Below are 5,090 nucleotides of genomic sequence, written 5' to 3' on the forward strand. Positions count from 1 at the left end.
GAAACCTCAAAAGAGGACCTTGAGGACATAGGGCATATCACAGACGCAAAAAGCCAGGGTCCTGCTTCTGCAGACCTTGAAGATGATATATTCCCACAGAGTCCACATATAGCCCTAAAGCCAGAGCTTAGCGATCAGGAGGAAGACTTGCCCATAATCCGCAGCTTCTTTATAGAACAAAAGTCCTTGCAACACTTCCTGAAGTACATTGATGTCCAAGAACTGGAAGCCATGTTGCAAGAAATGTCTTTAAAGCTGAACTCAGCACAGCAGGAGAGCCTACCCTATAACCTAATGCCCTATTATCTAGAAAAAGTTCTAGATAAGGTCTTCCGTGCCTCTGAGTCACAAGCAGAGCAAATGCTTGATAATCGTGTGAATGATAATACAGACACAGGAATAAAGGAAAGTAACATATTTGAAGAGGCTGCAGTGCTTGATGATATCCAAGACTTGATTTATTTTGTGAGGTACAAGCACTCCACAGTGGAGGAGACTGCTCCATTGATAACAGCGCCTCCTCTAGAGGAAATCTGGGCTAAAGCTGAAGGTAAATACCTGCCTGCGGCTTGGGCTGGAGAAAAGGAGTTGTTCTTCCAGATGTTTCCGTGTATTATTGTAAAGTTCTGTTCAGTTTCCATGTGCCTAAAGGAGAAAGAAGGCTGACTCAGGAGCCTCATATGTTCCTTTATTCATTCTTTTGGGCTACAGCATGAAAGGATATTGCTTATTCTTTTTTTCCTTTAGGACAGTTGGGATTGGTTAGCATGTTCAATAAGAAATTTTATAAAAAGCAAAAGAGAAAGATATAAATGAGAAACTAATGCACAAAAGTAGACCTGTTAACAGTACACATTTTATCTTAAAATTATAAAAGGGCTTTATTAAACATAATTTCTTAATCATAAAATACCTGTACTAGATCATGTGGGTGTGGAGTGACTAGCATAACGTTTTTTTTTTTTGTTTTTCTTTTTTAGTATTTAATCTCTTTTTATGTGGTGCTGAGGATCGAACCCAGTGCCTCACCTGCACTAAGCAAGTGTTCTACCAGTGCCTCACCTGCGCTAGGCACTGTGACTCATATATTTAGTGAAACACTCGATGAATATTGAAACTGAAGAGAGACAATTCTTATTCTATAGCATAAAATAAAATAGCCATTTCCCCTTTCAATTTTAGAGCTACTTATAACAGAAGGTACTCTGTTGATGCTGCTGATACAGAAAACCAACTAGAGATAAAGGTCGAAGAGCCAGCAGATGCCACCCTTTTGGACAACATACTTTTCTTGTTATATTCATTCTTGCTTTATTTGTCTAAGATGGTAAGTTTGACATAGTTTCTTCAATTAGAATGTTGATTATTTATTAGTTTTTAAGTGGCTTCTGGTCATGAAGTGAAAAACTTAAAATGTCTTTATGAAAATGACTCTTGACCCTTTGAGTAGATAGCTCCTGAAACAAAAGCCATAGGGGTGTGGCTTTAATGGCTACTTGGTTTAGCACATGAAGAAGATTTGCTGTCTACCAAGGCTAGACATTTGCACACCTGTAAAAACTTGGTTCTTCCCCTCAGAACCCTTCATTATGGCAGGGAGATAACAGCATTCACTTGAAACACAGTAAGATAATGGCAGAAAGAGAGGTATTTATTCGATGGTAGAACATTATTGTCCATAAATGCATTTATTATGGTTGGAAGGGTGATCAGTAAGGTCAGAAAGTGGTTGAGATGTGTTTGAAGCACAGGAAAAGGGCAAACAGGAGTCTGACATGTGGTTTGTTGTTGATTAGACAGGCTGGGGTGGTGGGGGAAGCTGGCAGTCAGAAGAAATGTGTTCAGAGAAATGGAAACATGAAGAAAGGATATTTGGGGAGGGCAGGAGAATGTGAATAGTTGGTGTTGTAAAGTGTGAAGTTGGAGGGGGATGGGCCTGTTGGAGAGGCCAGCAAATCTTAAAGGAAGTCATGAGCCAAAGTAGCATTAGACCATTAATAGTGGGGATCCTTAGAAAGTTTTAAGAATGAAAGGAATTAGGTTAGAACTGTTTCTTAGAAAGAGTCACTTAAGGCTGATCTTTCTAAAGAAAATCATGATCCAAACAAGACATTTAATCTGTCTAGAAGCTTATCTAAGCATTTTAGGACTTACCTCCCCCCTATTGGTATTTGTTGATATTGGACTTTTAGAGTTTAATTATAGGAATGAGAAAGCTTTTAGAGGTTGGAGGATAAGATGGTCCTAGGGGCATTGTGACAGTAATCCTCCTCAACTGAAGTTGTTTCCTGTAGGTTGTATTATTTCAAGGCTTGTGTAAGAAAGATGATGTTGTTGTTTTCCTTGTAAAATGTATAGATTTTGAAGCCAGGTAGATCTGGTTTCAAATCCCAAGGTTATCATTTAGACGTTTGGGCAAATAACTAAACTTTTGAAAAAAGTTTTCCTCATCTGTAAAATGTAGATAATGCTTACTCCAATCATAAGAATTAAATGATTTGACAAGGTAAAATGTCTGGTGAGGTATCTGGCATTTTGAAGGGTTTTACCCCTACACATGCCCTAATTCTCATGTAGACAGTCAGAAGGTGGTATAAAGACAATGAATACCTGGGGAGGAAAGACCACCAGGGTGGAAAAGATGTGGTGGGGAGAAACAAATCATTTTTCAGTTGGCTCCATGTTTGTTCATGATGGTGGCAGCCACCTGCATAAGGGGTATATGCGAGCCAGGCAGTTAGAATAATTATATTTCCAGTGATTAAAGCAGTCTTCCACAGTCATAATTTGATTATCAGAATGAATCAGCATCACTTGGAAAGTTAACAGCCTCACGATATGGGAAGGATTTCTTTATTCATATTTTTAGGTATGCACAGAGCCCTCCTCTAGGTCTAGGTCAGGGGACGTGAATGTGGTGCAGGTATGGTCAGTGATTGTACAGTGATAGGTAAGACATAGACGTGAGTGGCAAAGAAGAGGCACAATGTTAGGAGACTGATTTGAAAGGAGATTTCAAAAAGGCATTTTGATGGCCCAGTATGTACAGGACATTGTGCGAGGACTAAAAGGGTCTAACAGGTGTAAGGCATGATTGTGATTTTTGAAAGCCTTAAGAAAAGGACTTAACAAATATATGCAAAAATTATGAACAAGTCAATGTAAAATCTTAAACAAGTAGTATGATATCTGATAGGACTGGAGAGTAATAGGCTCTGATGTGTTTGGGAGATGTGCACCAATCAGATTCATTGATCAATGGAATCTTAGCAGAATCTTAGTGTTAGAAGAAACCTTGGAAGGCTGTTAGTCTAGTTTCTCACTCATTGCTGTTATTTTCTTTACTGTGGCCCTGACGAATAGTTATGAGGCCTGTACACCAGTATTTCCTAGCATGAGTCACTCTCTTACAAGGCTATATGTTCTTCTGTTGTCTAGTTCATCCTTGTATTGACTCCAAATTTTCCTCCACATGATTTCCTCTATAAAATTGAATTCTTTTCTACATAGAAATCCTTTAAATATTTGAAGTTATATCTTAATTTAAAAATTATTTTTAGTATTTTTATCATGGAAACTTTCAAATAAGAGCAGAGAGAATAGTAGGGGACTATAGGTAACCATAACATACTGTATATTTTAGAATACTAGAAGAAAAGATTGTGAAAGTTTTACCATAAAGAAATGATGTTTGAGGAGGTAGATATATTTAACTGATTTAAACGTTACATAGTGTATACATGCATCAAAATGTCATGTTACCTAATTCAATAATTATAAAGTTTGTTTCTATGTACTAGTTAAAAAATAATTTTAATTAGAAAAGCTTTAAAGAAAAGCATAGAGAATAGTATAATGAACCCATGGGCCATCACACAACTTAACAGTAATTCCTTGATAGCCAATATCAGTGAGTTTTTTAAATTTGTTCTAATTGGTTATACATGATAGCAGAATGCATTTCAATTCATTGTATATAAATGGAACAAAACTTTTCCTAGTTGTACACAACACGTGTAGTCCTGTATGTACCTCGGGTAATGAGGTTCATCTCATTCCACCATCTTTCCTATCCCTCTGCCCCCTCACGTGTCCTACCTCCCCTTTGCCCAAAGTTCCTCCATTCTTTCCATGCCCCTTACCACCCACCTCACCCCCATTATGGGTCAGCATCCACTTTCAGAGAGAACATACAGCTTTTGGTTTTGGGGATTGGCTTACTTCCCTTAATCTGATATTCCCATTCACCCGCAGATGCCATAATTTTTTTCTCTTTTAATGCTATAAGTAATATTCCATTTCATATATGTACCACAGTTTCTTTATCCATTCATCTGCTGAAGGGTTGGTTCCACAAAACTATGGAATGCTTCACAAATGTGGGTGTCATCCTTGCTCGGGGACTATGCTAATTTTTTCTGTATTGTTCCAATTTTAGTATATGTGCTGCCAAAGCAAGCACACTCTGAGTTTTAACAAATGTAGATACCCATGTAAAAACTACCATAATCAAGATATAGAACAGTTTTTTTTTTCACTAGAAAAGGGGTTTCCTTGGGATCCTTCCCAGTGAGTGCCTTCACCACCTGTTCCAGGCAACCATTGATAACTTTTTTTTTAAACTATAGATTCATTTTTCCTACAGTACTGTTTCATATATATGCCACTATAAGTGGACTCATATCTAGGAGTGCAATTGCCTCCTACGTTTAATGTATGTTTTTATCTTATGTGATACTGTCAAGCCATGCTAAAAAATGACCACAATCATTTTATACTTCCACCAGCAATTTAGGAGACTTCCACTTGACTTCATCTTCACTAGCACTTGGGCCATTCTAGTGGGTATGTCTTTGTGAGTTTATTTCCTGATAATTAATGATATTGAGTGAACTTTTTTTTTCTTTTGAGATAGGGTCTCACTAACTTCCTTAGGCCCTTGATAAGTTGCCAGCCTCAAACTTGGGATCTTCCTGCCTCAACCTGGGATTGATTGCTGGGATTACAGATATGTGCCATGATGCCAGGATCAAATACTTCTTCATGACCTTGTTGACCGTACTGTTTTTGTATGTCAACTCTCTCTGGCT

The 5,090-nt window shown here is 37.8% G+C and overlaps 1 non-coding gene across 1 annotated transcript; it reads right to left on the reverse strand.

Annotated features, from left to right (window-relative positions):
- Window positions 1–4,355: 4,355 nt before the first annotated feature.
- Window positions 4,356–4,462, reverse strand: LOC144374717 (U6 spliceosomal RNA). The gene has a single exon (XR_013434048.1). It is a non-coding gene; the product is annotated as a U6 spliceosomal RNA (small nuclear RNA).
- Window positions 4,463–5,090: the final 628 nt, after the last annotated feature.

The sequence above is a fragment of the Ictidomys tridecemlineatus genome, unplaced genomic scaffold, assembly GCF_052094955.1.
Source record: "Ictidomys tridecemlineatus isolate mIctTri1 unplaced genomic scaffold, mIctTri1.hap1 Scaffold_83, whole genome shotgun sequence".
Lineage (NCBI taxonomy): Eukaryota > Metazoa > Chordata > Mammalia > Rodentia > Sciuridae > Ictidomys > Ictidomys tridecemlineatus.